Consider the following 18,297-nt stretch of genomic DNA (forward strand, 5'->3'; position numbering starts at 1 on the left):
GGCCCACTCTCTCCATTCGTGTCTTCTCATCTCTCTCCGACAAAAGACCATGAAAATCTCTCTTCCAGACACACAAGGAAGAACATTTCTGTCAGTGGATAGCCCTGCACTCCAAAACCCTGTTATCTCTAGTCGTAACCTAAACATTGCTGCGACAGAGAAACCATTACCTCAGCAGTGAAACATTGCAGAGAGGCCATTACATGAGCAGTGAAACCTTACAGTATGTTACACTTGTGACACGCTACCGGGTTCACACTGGGGAGAAAGTTTCAATAAGCTGCATGCTGGATGTTTGGCCATCACGGTTGCTGAATGCAATTTCGAGAGTGACTGTCAGTGCTGAACTCTGCAATTATTGCTGCTGCTCACCACACCCAGTTCTGCACCCTGGTCACTGGGCATGGAAGGAGTTTCTTCTGCTGCATATTCACCTTTAATGGGACTGGAGTTTAATATTCTGGATCTGAGACAAATAAATCAGTTCTATTTTAAACTCTGTCTATGGTACTTAGTGAATTCATAACATGACTAGTGTACAGTAGAGAGTCAACTCAGACCGGCAGGACTCTGCCAGTGATTCAGTTCCACAACAGTCCTTTTAAATCCTCCCCTGTTGTTCACCTCTGGCTCTCCCTATGGGATAGGTTCCAGTCACCACTCTGTGGGTGAAGAGGTTTCCCTTGAACTTTCTGTAGACTGAATAAGTCGAGGAGAAGGGAATCAGCAGCGGGGCATGGCAACGAATGTCAGACTAGCAACATTTGGAAGCTGATTGATGGAGAAAATCTTTCGGTTGTCTATCTGATGACACAAACAATGCCTGTGGTGAGGTGCTCCACTGGTCGAGGAGTATGTGTGTTGGGAATGGTTTTATTTATTGAGGGATTTGTTCCTGCTTGTTTATCCTGTAAAATTATATCCAGATGGTTATTATGGATTATCCTATCTGTAATAATGTATTGATTATCAAATAATTTGTAAGATTTTGACTATAAAACTGGATCAGGCTTGAATTTATGGTGCCTTTATGAAGTGATGGAGGGCATTCACGAGTTTGAATTTTAAAGCAAGATTTTGGTGAGTGATATTTGCCACTTGATTGTACCTCTGTAAGTTATCACATTGAGTTAAACTGCTGCAGGATTCTGAAATGTGTTGGATTGTTTCTGGTTTTTCTTGGCATTTTCTGCACTTACTGCCTTGTTTGTTTGTACTTCATTTACTTTTGATTTTTTTTTTCCTTTTGTTAACCATCCTGTCCTGTACAGGTGTACCCCACTTTTCAAACGTTCGCTTTATGAAACCTCACTGTTACAAAAGACCTACATTAGTTCCCTGTTTTCTCTAACAGAAGGTGTTTTCACTGTTACAGAAAAATCAGTGCACGAAAAAATCAGCGAGCCATAAAAGGCAGCGCGCGCCCCGAGCGGCCGCTTTCCCTCCGGATTCGGAATGGCATTCTCGCTGGCATTGCTTAAACACGCTGCATTGAGCAGCCGTTAGTGAGATGAGTTCTAAGGTGTTGGAAAAGCCTGAAAGAGCTCGTAAGGGTGTTACACTTAGCGTAAAATTAGACATAATTAAGCGTTTTGATCATCGTGAACGAAGTAAGGACAACATGAGTTTGGTTTGTGGAAGCTGACGAAGATGATGTTGAAGAGGTTTTGGCATCCCATGACCAAGAACTGATAGATGAAGAGCTGATGCAATTGGAAGAGGAAAGGATCACAATCAAAACCGAATTCATCAGTGAAATAAACGTGAAGCAACTGCGTGAGATTTTCGCTGCAATGATAAAGTACGACTTTAATTTTGAAAGGGTACGTCGGCTTAGGGAATATTTGCAGGATGATTTGAGTGCTTACAAAGAACTGTATGATCTAAAAAGGTGCGAGGCTCAGCAGTCAAGCAAGCCTTCCACATCAGCCACAGCAGACAACGAACCTCGACCTTCGACATCGAGGTGGGCAGACATAGGAGAAGATGAGCTGCCTGCCTGATGGAAACAGACGACACCCCAGTGTCCCACCACCCCAACCCCCAGATCACAGACAGATAGTGATTCGCGGAGAATGCAGCGGTAGCCGGGGGGGCACACAGCACATCTTTAAGAAAAAAGCGGAAATAAACATGCTAATTAATTAGGTGCTGCCCGACACATAATTGACGGCCCAGATCACGGAGGGTCATACTCGTTCCACTGGTTAATGTTTTCTTTCATAGTGATGATTCATTTTTCTGAGTATCTCATTTAAGTTTTCTGGCCTGTCTTTCTTATCACGACTGCTTATCAGATACTTACATGCTTCTTGAAAGAACAAGCTGGTAGTGGGGTTGTGTGGCTCTGTTGGTAAAATATTAAATAAAATCATTAGAAAGAGTTGGCATAGGGTTGGAAGGTGTACAATCCGTGGGTAGAATTAAGGAACAGCAAATGTAAAAAAAATCCCTGATAGGACTTGTATAGAGATCTCCAAACAGCAGTGAGTATGTAGTCCACAAATTACAATGGGAGATAGAAAATGCGTGCGGAAATGGTAATGTTACAATACTCATGGGGGATTGTCATGCAGGTGATTAGGAAAATTAGGATGGTGTTGGTCTCAGAGGGGGAATTCCTAGAATTCCTACAAGATGCGTTTTTAGAGCAGCTCGTGGTTGAACCCACTTGGGGATCAGCTATTCTGGACTGGGTGTTGTAATGATCCAGAATTAATTAGGTCACTTAAGTTCAAAGAACCCTTAAGGGCAAGTGATCTTAATATGATCAAATTCACCCTGACATTAGAGAAGGAGAATCTAAAGTCAGATGTGGAATAAAGAGAATTAGAGAGGGATGAGAGAAAAATTGGTCAAAATTGATTTGAAAAGAACATGGGCAGGATGAAAACATAGCAGCAATGGCAGGAATTTCTGGAAGCAATTCGGAAGGGACAGGATATATACAGTGGCATGCAAATGTTTGGGTGCCCCTGGTTAAATTTCCGTTACTGTGAATAGTTAAGTGAGTAAAAGATGACCTGATTTCCAAAAGGCACAAAGTCAAACATGGCACATTTCTTTAATATTTTAAGCAGGATTACATTTTTATTTCCATCTTTTACAGTTTCAAAATAGCAAAAAAGGAAAAGGGCCCGAAGTAAAAGTTTGGGCACCCTGCATGGTCAGTACTTAGTAACACCCCCTTTGGCAAGTATCACAGCTTGTAAACGCTTTTTGTCGCCAGCTAAGAGACTTTCAATTCTCGTTTGGGTAAATTTCTGGGTTCAGTGTTTAGTAGCAAAGCACTGACTGTGGAAATTACAAATCAGAATATTATTGGAGTCACATAGTCCAGCAGCACTGAAGCAGGCCCTTCGGCCCTTCTAGTCAATGCTGACCTGCTTTTGTTTTTACTGCCTATTTGCGAATACCTGCACATTGCCTTCATTAAAGTACATATATGTCACCACATATAACCGTGAGATTCTTTTTTTCTACAGGAACACTTAGCAAATCTATAGAATAGCAACAGGATCAATGAAAGATCAAGTGGAGCATATAATTCAACACTTCACTTGTGAGTCCTGAATGGTGGTAAGGGAGGAAGTGTAAGGGCATGTGTAGCACTTGTTCCGCTTACACGGATAAGTGCCAGGAGGGAGATCAGTGGGGAGGGATGGGGGGGATGAATGGACAAGGGAGTCGTGTAGGGAGCGATCCCTGCGGAATGCAGAGAGAGGGGGGGAGGGAAAGATGTGCTTAGTGGTGGGATCCCGTTGGAGGTGGCGGAAGTTACGGAGAATAATATGTTGGACCCGGAGGCTGGTGGGGTGGTAGATGAGGACCAGGGGAACCCTATTCCTAGTGGGGTGGCAGGAGGATGGAGTGAGAGCAGATGTACGTGAAATGGGGGAGATGCGTTTAAGAGCAGAGTTGATAGTGGCGGAAGGGAGTTCAGGGCCCCAAACAGTCCTTCCAGGTGAGGCAACACTTCACCTGTGAGTCGACTGGGGTGATATACTGCGTCTGGTGCTCCCGATGTGGCCTTTTATATATTGGCGAGACCCAACGCAGACTGGGAGACCGCTTTGCTGAACATCTACGCTCTGTCCGCCAGAGAAAGCAGGATCTCCCAGTGGCCACACCTTTTAATTCCACATCTCATTCCCATTCTGACATGTCTATCCACGGCCTCCTCTACTGTAAAGATGAAGCCACACTCAGGTTGGAGGAACAACAACTTATATTCTGTCTGGGTAGCCTCTAACCTGATGGCATGAACATCGACTTCTCTAACTTCCGCTAATGCCCCACCTCCCCCTTGTACCCCATCTGTTACTTATTTATATACACACATTCTTTCTCTCACTCTCCTTTTTCTCCCTCTGTCCCTCTGAATATACCTCTTGCCCATCCTCGGGGTCCCCCCCCCCTGTCTTTCTTCCCGGACCTCCAGTCCCATGATCCTCTCATATCCCCTTTTGCCTATCACCTGTCCAGCTCTTGGCTCCATCCCTCCGCCTCCTGTCTTCTATAATTTTGGATCTCCCCCTCCCCCTCCAACTTTCAAATCCCTTACTCACTGTTCCTTCAGTTAGTCCTGACGAAGGGTCTCGGCCTGAAACGTTGACTGCACCTCTTCCTAGAGATGCTGCCTGGCCTGCTGCGTTCACCAGCAACTTTGATGTGTGTTGCTTGAATTTCCAGCATCTGCAGAATTCCTGTTGTTTGCATATAATTCAACAAACTGTGTAACTGCAAATATAATTAAATGTCAATAAATAACGAGAGCAATGGTTGTAACCCTGGGGAACCCCACTGGGCCAGGCCTTGAGTCCACTAAACAGCCTCCCACTATCACTCTCTGCTTCCTACCATCAAGACAACTGTGCATCCAGTTAGCCAGCTCTCCCTGGATCCCATGTGATCTAACTTTCCACAGCATCTTACCATGCTGAACCTTGTCAAAGGCCTCACTGATGCCCATGTCGGCCACGATCCTGGGACAGAGGTGTCACTGATCAGAGGGCACAGATTTAAACAGAGGACGAAGAGGTTTACAGGGATCTGAGGAAGAGATTTTTCACTCCGAGGGTAGCTGAAATCTGGAACACACTGTCCGAGGTAGTGGTGAAGGCAGGTCCCTTCACAACATTACGAAGTGGATGAGCATTGAAACTGCCGAGATACAGTCAACTATGAACCGAGTGCTGATAAATGGGACCAGTGCAGACAGTGAGTGGATGGTCAGAACAGGTATGGCCGGCCAAAGGTCTGTTTCCGTGCTGTGTGATCCACCACTCCGGACACGACAAATTAACGATGGTGGCACCGCAAAGCATTGATTTCAAAACTCCACACCCCTCTCCAACCTGAAATAAACCAGACTGAACCCCTTTGTCACCACTGTGAATATCTGTTTCTGTCAAGGTAACGTACAAATTGGTCACTTCTGCTAAACAACTGGCAATTGATGAAGTCCCTGTGTCGTCTTCCATTAATGTTGCTTCCTTACAGCAAAACTAACCCTTTCACTGTCAGAATCAGTGATTAAATCCGGCCCCAAACATTGTGCTTTCATCCCTGCACATTGTAACTTGAACCATCTCACTGAGGGTCAGATGGAGACACAACTCCTGCCCTCTGCACATGTGATCACATCTCCCCTGCTTCTGACATTTCAAATACCCTCAGAATGGTTTTCTGATTCAGTCTGAAGGTTATGGTACATTCAGCTGTTCGTCAGACCTGACAAACCATGTCTTCCCACAGCTGGTTCCACCTGTTGGTGTGTCCTCTTTCCTCCATCTCCAGGGAAGCTGCATCTCCACACAAACTCCTCACTTGAGACGACTGTCTGTACCCGTGACACAGGAAATCACATCACTGTCACTCTCCTGATACCAGCCGGGAAGCGGTACCGCAACATAAAAGCCAGGACCAACAGGCTCCGGGACAGCTTCTTCCACCAGGCCGTCAGACTGATGAACTCACGCTGACTTGAGTGTGCTCTATATTACATTGTCTGTTTTATTTATTATAAACTAATATAAATTACTATGATTGCACGTTGCACATTTAGATGGAGACGTAACGTAAAGATTTTTACTCCTGATGGATGTAAGAAATAAAGTCAATTCAATTCAATTCCTGATTCCGTGTCGGAGCTGCTCGCCTCCGGGTATCCCCCGTCAACAAGCTTCTTCCTCAGTCACCATCTGTCAGATTATAAAAAACAATTAAAACGATCTATCAGACAGCTCCTGTACCCCTCCACCCCTGTTAAAACTCTCTGCTCAGCCCCTTCCCTATTCCCTTTCCCTTTCAGACTCCCGATGTGCCAGCAGATCCGAATTCACCGTGTGGACATTTCTACCCCACAGGAGGCTGTACAAACCCGTGTCCTTCTCTGATGCACAGCTCAGTGACCCCAATCCCTGTCTGCACTCGCAGCCCATGACGGTGACAGCTGTCCTAGACTCTGTAACTCACAATCTTGTAACACAGAATCTTGTTCACAGCAAGTTTAGACACTCATTAATATGAAGAGAGAATTGTTGTTTCCTGAAAGGACAGGCGAGCGAAGCTGTCTGATCCAATTCACCAGATGGTCCGGTGTTTACAAGTTAATGTGTCCCGGGACCCACTCATAACCCCGACCCACACAGACAGACAGACAGACAGACTGTCCCTTCGCCCCAAACCCCCTGCAGAACCACAAGGAATTGATCCACGGCCCGGGCTCGGTCGCAAAGTGAAAACCGGGGCTGAGGAGAGCCCGGAGACAAACACCCCGCTGCCCACTCCACCAACAACACGGCACAGCCGGACACATCTCACAACACCGGATCCGCTCCCGATGAAACCCGAATTTAATTTTGTTGTTCCAGATCGGACCCAACAAAAGGTGTTTTAAAATTGAAGCCCTCCCCCTCACGTGACGTCACACAACAGCCCCTCCCCACACGCCTGACGTCACCCATGGTCTCCCCTTATCTGCATCTGCTGTCACGAGCACGGTGCCTTACGTCACACACGCGCTGCTGTGCTCGAGCTTTTTCGGTTTAACGGCTGAGCTACTGAGCACGAGCCACGCCCACCACCCGAATAGTCAACAGAGGAATTGAACTGATTGCAGAGCTGCGCTATTCCCATTGGTGCGAAGCGATGTCAATCACTGGTTACACCCAATAGTGGAGGCGGACCAGCCGAGAGGGCGTTACCCGGTCTCCTGCCGCATTGCGACCTGCCCGTCAAATCGGAACAAAATCCCAAAGTAAATGTCCGCTTTCTGATTTATTTCCATTTCCCTCCGAGGGAAGTTGGGGCGTTTGTGAAGCGCCTCCTGCGGCCGGAGTCTGATGTATCGCTGAGAGGTAGGAGGAGACCGCTCGGCCCGTCGGTTTGATGCCGGTTCCCCGGGGAGGGAGAGGATGAAGACGGTGAGAGAGGGGGCGGACAGGATGTTTGTCCCGGTGGGGACAGGAGGGGCTCATCTGTGGAAATGTCTGAGCCCACGGTGGTGGCGATTCACCACATTGGGGGCAAACACCGGCAGACTGTTGCCCTGCGAGCGGGGCCAATGGTCCGGGCAAAGTGACAATTATTTGTGTTTTGTTGAGACTGTACCGGGAATATGGTGTAAAATCCCGCTCCCCACACTAACACGGGTCACACAGACCAAAGAACAAACTGCCGGAGGAACTCAGTGGGTCGGGCAGCATCTGTGGAGGGAAATGGACCGTCAACATTTCGGGCCGAGACCCTCCCTCTGGACTGAGAGTGGACGGGAAATAGTCCGAGAAAAGAGGTGAGGGGTGGGGATGGGGCAAGAGCTGGGGAGTGAGAGGTGGGTCCAGGTGAGGGGGAGGTGGGAAGGTGGAAATAGTGACAGGGGTGGGAGGTGAGTGGTTGGGGCAACACGGGGCTGCAGAAGATGGAAACTAATTCCGTAGAGGATTAACAGAGAGGTTAGAGAGTATTTGTTATAGAGAGTGCAATGAAGATTCACCAGACTGATCCCTGGAGTGGTAGGGTCATCATATGAAGAAAGATCAAATGTGATAGCCCTTTCATTTAGAGAATCGAGGACCAAGGGGTGAACACATTGAAATGCACAACATCATTACCGGTTGAACCAGGGATCCCAGTCTCTGAAAAAGGGGGTGGACTGTCCGGGACTGAGATGAGGGGAAATGTCTCCACTCCGAGGGTGATGAATGTTTGTAAATCCCCACCACAGAGGACGGTGGAGACTCATTGAAAGTCCTCACATAAAAACAGAGGCTGGCAGATGTGTGGAGACTGAAGTGATCGAGGAAATGAGGGTCGGGCAGAAACATGTGGCTGAGATGGGAGAGCAGCCTTCATCTTGTTGATAGTTAGAGGGGCTGAATGACCACTTCTTGCTATTTATGACTTGATGTTTCAGTGTTCCTGTCCATTGAGGCTGGAGGAATGTGAATAGAAATTAGTGCTTATATATATATATATACTGATTTAAATGAAACCTGAACAATTTTGATTTGGTCTGAATTGAGCGATTAGATCAGACTAGATGCAACTTTATTGTCATTGTGCCGACTACAGATACATAGCCAGTGAAACGCACTTAGCATCTAACCAGAAATGCAAAGAATGGTGTTATTTGCAAAATAATTGCGAATTAAAAAGTAAGTGCCACAACACACAAATATAAATGTTCTGAGACAGAACAATATGGGTGCAATACTGCTTAGCGCTGTGATGTGAGGTTCAGCAGTGTCACAGGGGAGGAGAGTAAAAAGTCCATAGTTAGGGTGAGATGCATCCTTGATAATGCTTTTCACCCCTCCCCGGCAGCTTTTATGGTGCCATATTCCGGTTCATGTTCCTTATTCCACGTTTTCTGGTTTCCCCCAGTTTCTATTGAGGCAGCTGATTCTCGTTTGGGCTGGCTTCATAAATAGCTTCAGGTTTCAGTCGCTGGCTTCTGGATTGTTCCTGTGCAAACCCCCGTCTGTATCCCTTCCCTTCACCTTCCTCCTGAAGCTTTGCCTCACCTTGCCTCGTCTGAAGCTTTGCCTCGCCTGCACCGCTGTCAATTTCCTGTCTCTCCCTCGATCAAGTCAAAGCTTCGGGGTCTCATCCAGTCCTAGCCACGTCCAAGTACCTTGTCCTGTCCAAGCCATGGCTTTGTGTTCTCGCCTTGTACACATGTCTTGCCCAGCCCAGAAGTACCTTGCCCAGCCCGATGCTGGTGTTCCCTTGCCCTGTCCAGGAGTCTCACGTCCAGTCCTGTTACCACTCCTCGTCCTGTAGCAACGTCTTGTCCTCGTCTAGTTCTGGAGTCTGAGCCTGAGTCAAGTCCCAGGTTCTGGGTCCTTGCCCAGTCATTGGCTCGGTGTCCATACCCAAGCCTTGAAGTACCCTAGCCTCAAAGAACCCAAGCCTCGTCAGTCTTTGCCTCGATCCGGGGTCCAAGCCTGAGTCAAGACCCAGGTTTCGGGTCCTTGTCCAGTTACTGGATCGGAGTCCAAGCCCAGGCTCCTAGTTCCAAGCTCCATGTCTTGGTTCCGCTATCCTAGTCAAGTCCTAGCCCAGGTCCTGTATCCTTGTCTCATCCAGGGCCTGTGTCATGTCCAGCATCCTTTCTATCCCACTTCCCTTGCTTTCTTGCTTAACCTAGTCCTGTTCCTAGTACATCAGTGTCTGTGTCTTGCATTTGGGTCCGCTCCCAGCGACACCCTTTTGACAACATGTTCTCAACCGGGATGGGAATGAAACCCGTATCTTTGTGAGCCGGGGGTGTGAAGGGATGGGACGGGGAAGATACAGAGGGAAAAATTAAAAATGTTGCTGAAACTATGAGAAACCTGTGACCTGGGGGTGGAGGGAAAGGGACAGGGAAGGTATGGAGGGAGAAACTAAATATCTGGTAAAAGTATGGCAGTCTGTTTCATTAACCTCCAGGTTTGAGTCAGTGGTGAAGAAGGCGAATATAATGTTGGCTTTCATTTCTGGACGTTTAGAATATAAGAGCAGGGATGTGATGTTGAGGCAATCGTGAGACTACACTTGGAGTATTGTGTGCAGTTTTGGGCTTATTTTAGGAAGGATATACTGACATAGTAGAGGGTTCAATGTTCCAGTATGAGGAACGACTGGCAGCTCTTGGGCTGTATTCCCTGGAGTTCAGGAGAATGAGGGGGTTCTCATAGAAACATTCCAAATTTTAAAAGGCCTGAACAGATTAGATATGGCAAAGTTATTTCCCATGGTAGGGGATTCTAGAACAAGGGGGCACGACTTCTGAATTGAAGGACGTCCTTTTAGAACTGAGACGTGGAGAAATCACTTTAGTCAGAGGGTGGTAAATCTGTGGAATTTGTTGCCATGAGCGGCTGTGGAGGCCAAGTCATTGGGTGTATTTAAGACAGAGATAGATAGGTTCTTGATTAGCCAGGGCATCAAAGGGTATGGGTGAAAGCAGGGGAGTGGGGATGACTAAATGAAGTGGATCAGCCCATGATTGAATGGTGGAGCAGACTCGATGGGCCGAATGGCCTACTTCTGCTCCTATATCTTATGGTCTTATAGTCTATTCCACTGTTTCGACCTGCCAAAGTACAACCAATGTTTCTGGGTATATGACCTATTCATATGAGAATTTAGCCTTCTCTATTTTTCTGAGCTTCTCATAGATGTGTACAGTTAGTTGAGCTTCGCTCCAGAATTTCCACACTTTTAAAAGATTTTTTTTTACGTTTTTATTTTTATTTTTGCACTACTTATATAATTTATCTATTTAATACGTATATTATTTTAATTCATAGTTGTTTAAATGTATTGTTATGAAGTAGGTCCTACTGCTGCCGCAGAGACAACGAATTCCATGAGATATGCCTGTGCTATTAAACCTGATTCCGATATTGATGTGGGAGACTCACCACCGTCACCTGATCCCAGTTACCGCAGATCATAATGCGAGATTGAAGCATTTTCTATTGATATGCATTCCTCAGAAATGACAACATTTCAATTAAGTTTCCTTCTGCGGTTCCATATCAGAAGCTCAGCCTGTCTAATATTTCCACACAATTAAAATGGGGAATTTGTTTATTCTTATCACATACTGAGCTACAGTGAAGATCTTGCCTGATGTACCATCCACACAGATCGATACATTACAACAGTACATTGAGAGATCTGACACGTCATTACACGTGTTATCACCGCCTCTTCCTTTCCTTCAAAATAAGAACAATTAGCAACATTAACCAGAACAAATGCGTAATTTAACATGTCTCTATCAGTCTCTCTGGGAGTTTATGAACAAATGTGTAATTTAACATGTCTCTGTCAGTCTCTCTGGGGTTTATGAACAAATGCGTAATATAACATGTCTCTATCAGTCTCTCTGGGGATTCATGAACACGAATAGACCTTCTAAAGTGGTTCAAACAGTTCTTGTGTTTCACTGTTATTTCCATGTTTTGTCTGGTCTGCATCAGTTTACTGAAACTCTGAGGTTGGCTCTTTCTTAAGGCCTTTGCGATTTCTTCTTAACACTGATCCTTCTTCTGTTTGGACCATGTATGATCTGGGTTGTACTTCTTCAAGTACAGTAACTTTCAGTGTCCATGTGTTCATTTTGTCTTGCATCCTTACTTCATCGCCTTGTCCTTCAGACAAGCATTTCCTTAGATCAGTCAAATCACATTCCACTGCTTCCTTATACTGTGCCCACTGTGAGGGTTCTTGCTCTAGACGGTGATGAAACTGCATCTCATATTCTCTCAGTGTCCCTTCCATTGACCATAAATTATTATTAACAAAATTAGAAATGTATGGTATTAGAGGGGCGGCACATCACTGGTTCAGTAGTTATTTGGAAGATAGGTATCAGAATATACATACAAACAACTGGAATTCAAAACTTTTGAGGGTAACTTGTCAGGTTCCACAACGTTCAGTGCTTGATCAATTGCTGTTCATTTTGTATATAAACAATATATGTTTGGTTTCTCAGACATTAAAATGTATATTGTTTGCTGATGATACAATTATGTTTTGTAGTGGGGAACATCTGAAACAACTTTTGGATAAAGTGGAAAAAATAATTAAAAATGATAAAGAAATGGTTTGACACTATCAAATTATCACTGAATCAAGGTAAAACTACATACACAATATTTGGAAACCGTGCACCAAATTCATACAGTAAACTTAGAATAAATGCTGTTGAAATTGATAAGGTATCTGACACAAAATTTTTAGGAGTGGTAATAGATCATAAATCATGCTGAAAACCACATATAAATTATGTCAAAAACTGTCAAAGCCTATTGCAATACTGTACAAATCGCAAGATTTCTTGCATTGAAGCAACTTCCTCCTGCCATTGCTTATTCACATCATCAATTGCCTCCTGTTTGGTCATCTCAGAAACTGCAGCTGCTGCTTTTATATTCTCCATGTCAGCATTTGCCTCCATGAGCTGGACCTGCAGTCGAGTTACATCACCTTCCGCCGACTGTAATTCAACATTTTGTCGCTTCAGCTCTGTTTTCAGTTGATCACGTAATGCAAAAGGCACTTTTCTACATGGATGTACTGCGGGTGGCTCTGTGTTGTCAGTTTTAATCGTGTGCTCTGCTGGAAGACAACAAAGCTCTTGAACAAGTCCTGATACTCTTTCATCAGGTCACTGTATTCTGACTCTGTGTCACTGTCCAGGCTCTTTTCACCAAATTACGTCTCTCACAGCCAGATAGACCCAGTATTGACTGTACATCCTTTGACACCACCACAAATGAAAGCGTGTGCACAATAATTTTGAGCGATACTTTTGCCACACATCAAAGGAACACTCACAATGCGCTGGAGGAACTCAGTAGGTCAGTCAACATCAGTTGAAAAGATTAGTTGACGTTTTGGGCCGAAACCCTTGGTCAGGACTGAAGGAAGAACTTTGGGGAGGGTTTGAAGAATGCTGGTAGTTGAAAAAAACAGTAATTTGAAACACAAAGGGGTGGGGGAGGGGAGGCAGGGAGGTGATTGGCAGGAGAACAATGCGCAGTAGTAGAAGGAGGCGGTACTATGAGGGAGGTGATGTGAAATAGGGATAGAGTAAGGGAGAGGGAGGGAATTACCGGAATTTGGAGAATTCTATGTTCATACCAAGGGGCTGGAGACTACCTAGACGGTATATGAGGTGTTGCTCCTCCAACCTGAGTTTAGCCTCATCATGGCCACACAAGTTCCTTTAACTGGAATGTCTGCGGGTGTTTCTGAGGCCCCGCCCTCTGGATGACGCAATTACCACCGGGCATGCTCACTATCTCCGGGTGGGGGGTGTTTTCCTTTCCGCTCAGTGATGAAGCGGATCGTCTGAGGGATCGGCAAAGTGCCTCACCTCTTGGGTCGGGATCACTGTCTGCGGACCGAAGATATCACTTTTCCCATCGGTGAGTATTGAGACCGATCCCGAGCGGGGACATCCGATGTTGGCCGTGAGCTCCGAACTGAGGACCAATTACTCATTTATTTTCCAGTTATCTGGGCTCGTCAGAAACGTGTAGACTTCACTTAATCTGCATTGAACGATCCAAACCAGGAGCCCAGGCTGTCTATTTCCGCAGAATTGAAACGGAAGTCCCGCCAACAGGTCACGTGAGGCTGTTTACCGCAGATTTGCCCCGCCCTCCGCTTTGTGACGCAATATCACGTGGTGTGTGATCTTGTGGTGACTTACGGACCTGGATACATGGGGATGCTTCCTCCCTGTTGTGTTGAGGAATTTGATGTTGGCCACTGAGTCCCGTTAACTTCCCCTACTCGTCTCGCTTCCTGAGGCTCCTCACATTTGTCCTTGAGCTTTATAGCTGTTGTGTCTTCTCCCCGACTGGGGTAGGTGAGAAAGGAGAATGTCCGAGGTTGTGGGGATCTTTGATCTCACTGCCTTCTTTACTGAGGGACTGGGAAGTCTCCGGGGGTGGGGGGGTGGGAGAATAGTTTCTGTGATATGCATGTGGCCAAGTGGTTGAGCTGTTGAACTGGCAATCTGAAATTCCTGAGTTCAAGCCTCAGACCAGGCAGCGTATCGTGTCCTTGAGCAAGGCACTTAACCACACATTGCTCCTGCACGTTTATAACCCAGCAACAGCTGTTAGTTCAGCATAGACAGGACAAGTTCTGTATCCAAAGGTCTCTGCAATTCCTTGCAGTTACAGGCAGAGTAGTTACCATACAAAAGCGTGAAGTGTCCGGATGGGAAACTTTCTATGGTGTGTTGATAAAAATTTGGTGAGGGTCAAAGTGTATATGGCAAAGTTCCTGTTGTTTGTTCTAACTTTGTCATTTTATACAGTAGTATGTACTATTAATTCAGTATCTGTGTATTGCTGGAGGACCATCAGTGATTGTCCTTGCTCCCTTCTCTCACCTGGTTCCATCTGCTCATCCCTGCCCATCTTGTTCAACCTCTATCCAGTCTCCTAACCACACTCCCCCCCCCGCCCCACTTCAGTGATGTACATCAACCATCTGGGTCAAGCTCGGTCCACCCTGTATTCCACCTCCTCAATGTTATATATCAGCAATCTTTCTTCTGACCCTTGTTTTCATTGTGAAGTGTTCTTTTGCACCTTTGACCTTGCTGAGTTATTTCCAGAATCAGTTTTTGTTAGCTGGAATGCCAGAGGGTCATCAGGTACCAGTTCTGTTGTGCATTGATGTGGGAGAGCTGGTTTTTGAACTGTGACTGGCTGACACACTGCAGCATTTTACTGGCAGCAAAGAGTACTGGGAGAGCTGGTGCTTAGGTTATAATCCTGTGATCTGCAGTCCAGGCATATGGAACTGTTGGTGTTTAGGCTTTGACTTTGGTTAGTGCTTCTACAGATGGGGCTGGATGGTCGTCCTTCTGCAGTGAAGCAGAAATTTCGAGCAGCTGGACATTTGTTTTGGAGAAATCCCGGATTGCACTACCCAGTGTGAGATGTGGGGACAATGTGTGAGACTCTCAGGGTTGGTGAGTGGCAGATTCAGCTGTGTGACTCTGTGAGGTTGGGTCCTGGGATATCACAGTTTTTGATCCAGGTCAAATGGACCTGGGGATCGAGCTGCTTGGGCTTATGAGGTGTTGAGCAAGTATTTCTGTCTGGGATCAGATGTTTGTTTCTGGAGTTCCTTTGGAAGCACTGACTGCTAATCTGAAGAGAGAATGAATTCCCATCGGAAGGTGCAGAATCTTTATGGGTTGAGCTAAGAAAGGAACCCTTCAGAGGCAGTGATCATAACATGATTGAGTTCACTGCGAAATTTGAAAAAGAAAAGCCGAAATTTGATGTGTCGTTATTTCAGTGGAGTAAAGGAAATTACAGTAGCATGAGAGAGGAACTGGCCAAAGTTGACTGGAAAGGGACGCTGGCGGGAAAGACAGCAGAGCAGCAGTGGCTGGAATTTATGCAAGAAGTGAGGAAGGTACAAGACAGGTATGTTCCAAAAAGGAAGAAATTTTCGAGTGGAAACAGGATGCAACCGTGGTTGACAAGAGAAGTCAAAGCCAAAGTTAAAGCAAAGGAGAGGGCATGCAAGGAAGCAAAAATTAGTGGGAAGACAGAGGATTGGTAAGTTTTTAAAACCTTACAAAAGGAAACCAAGAAAGTCATTAAGAGGGAAAAGATTAACTATGAAAGGAAGCTAGCAAAGAATATCAAAGAGGATACTAAAAGCTTTTTCAAGTACATAAAGAGTAAAAGACAGGTGAGAGTAGATATAGGACCGATGGAAAATGATGCTGGAGAAATTGTAATGGGAGATAAGGAGATGGCAGAGGAACTGAACGAGTATTTTGCATCAGTCTTCACTGAGGAAGACATCAGCAGTATACCGGACACTCAAGGGTGGCAGGGAAGAGAAGTGTGCGCAGTCACAATTACGACAGAGAAAGTACTCAGAAAGTTGAATAGTCTAAAGGTAGATAAATCTCCCGGACCAGACGGAATGCACCCGTATGTTCTGAAGGAAGTAGCTATGGAGATTCCGGAGGCATTAGCAATGATCTTTCAAAAGTCGATAGATTCTGGCATAGTTCTGGAAGACTGGAAGATTGCAAATGTCACTCTGCTATTTAAGAAGGGGGCAAGAAAGCAAAAAGGAAATTATAGACCTGTTAGTTTGACATCGGTGGTTGGGAAGTGGTTGGAGTCGACTGTCAAGGATGAGGTTACAGAGTACCTGGAGGCATATGACAAGATAGGCAGAACTCAGTATGGGTTCCTTAAAGGAAAATCCTGCCTGACAAACCTATTACAATTTTTTGAGGAAATTACCAGTAGGCCAGACAAGGGAGATGCAGTGAATGTTGTATATTTGGATTTTCAGAAGGCCTTTGACAAGGTGCCACACATGAGGCTACTTAACAAGGTAAGAGCCCATGGAATTACCGGAAAGTTACAATCGTGGATAGAACATTGGCTGATTGGCAGGAAACAGAGAGTGGGAATAAAGGGATCCTATTCTGGTTGGTTGCCGGTTACCAGTGGTGTTCCACAGGGGTCCGTGTTGGGGCCGCTTCTTTTTACATTGTACAACAACGATTTGGATTATGGAATCGATGGCTTTGTGGCTAAGTTTGCTGATGATACGAAGATAGGTGGAGGGGCTGGTAGTGCTGAGGAAACGGAGAGTCTGCAGAGAGACTTGGATGGATTGGAAGAATGGGCAGAGAAGTGGCAAATGAAGTACAATGTTGGAAAGTGTATGGTTATGCACTTTGGTAGAAAAAATAAACGGGCAGATGATTATTTAAACGGGGATAGAATTCAAAGTTCTGAGATACAACGGGACTTGGGAGTCCTCGTACAGGCTACCCTTAAGGTTAACCTCCAGGTTGAGTCAGTTGTGAAGAAGGCGAATGCAATGTTGGCATTCATTTCTAGAGGAATAGAGTATAGGAGCAGAGATGTGATGTTGAGGCTCTATAAGGCGCTGGTGAGACCTCACTTGGAGTTCTGTGGGCAGTTTTGGTCTCCTTATTTAAGAAAAGATGTGCTGACGTTGGAGAGGGTACAGAGAAGATTCACTAGAATGATTCCGGGAATGAGAGGGTTAACATATGAGGAGCATTTGTCTGCTCTTGGACTGTATTCCTTGGAGTTTAGAAGAATGAGGGGAGACCTCATAGAAACATTTCGAATGTTGAAAGGCATGGACAGAGTGGATGTGGCAAAGTTGTTTCCCAATATCCTGGCAGGGAGATTAGTGAGGGCTACTGAGGTGACTTTAAACTAGAATGGTTGGGGGGTGGGAATCAAATTAAAGAGGCTAGGCAAGAGGAGGTTAGTTCACAACAGGGGTACGGGAACCAGTGCAGAGAGACAGAGGGGCATAAAATGAGGGTAGAAGCAAAAAGTAGTAAGGTGAAAAGTAAATGTGGCAGGCCGACAAATCCAGCGCAAGCATCAAAAAGGGCCACTTTTCAACATAATTGTATAAGGGCTAAGAGAGTTGTAAAAGTGTGCCTGAAGGTTTTGTGTTTTAATGCAAGGAGCATTCGTAACAAGGTGGATGAATTAAAAGTGCAGATTGTTATTAATGAATATGATATAGTTGGGATCACAGAGACATGGCTCTAGGGTGACCAAGGATGGGAGCTCAACATTCAGGGATATTCAATATTCAGGAGGGATAGACATGAAAGAAAAGGAGGTGGGGTGGCGTTGCTGGTTAGAGAGAAGATTAACGCAATAGAAAGGAAGGACATAAGCTGGGAGGATGTGGAATCGATATGGGTAGAGCTGCATAACACTAAGGGGCAGAAAATGCTGGTGGGAGTTGTGTACAGGCCACCTAACAGTAGTAGTGAGGTTGGGGATGGTATTAAACAGGAAATTAGAAATGTGTGCAATAAAGGAACAGCAGTTATAATGGGTGACTTAAATCTACATGTAGATTGGGTGAACCAAATTGGTAAGGGTGCTGAGGAAGAGGATTTCTTGGAATGTATGTGGGATGGTTTTTTTGAACCAACATGTCGAGGAACCAACTAGAGAGCAGGCTATTCTAGACTGGGTATTGAGCAATGAGGAACAGTTAATTAGCAATCTTGTCGTGAGAGGCCCCTTGGGTAAGAGTGACCATAATATGGTGGAATTCTTCATTAGGATGGAGAGTGACATAGTTAATTCATAAACAAAGGTTCTGAACTTAAAGAAGGGTAACTTTGAAGGTATGAGACTTGAAGTAGCTAAGATAGACTGGCAATTGACACTTAAAGGGTTGACGGTGGATATGCAATGGCAAGCATTTAAAGGTTGCATGGATGAA

The 18,297-nt window shown here is 45.5% G+C and overlaps 1 pseudogene; it reads left to right on the forward strand.

Moving 5' to 3' along the window:
• Positions 1–18,297, forward strand: part of LOC140207017 (uncharacterized) — a 40,469-nt pseudogene that overhangs the window by 11,823 nt on the left and 10,349 nt on the right.

The sequence above is a fragment of the Mobula birostris genome, chromosome 13 (genome assembly GCF_030028105.1).
Source record: "Mobula birostris isolate sMobBir1 chromosome 13, sMobBir1.hap1, whole genome shotgun sequence".
NCBI classification, from domain to species: domain Eukaryota; kingdom Metazoa; phylum Chordata; class Chondrichthyes; order Myliobatiformes; family Myliobatidae; genus Mobula; species Mobula birostris.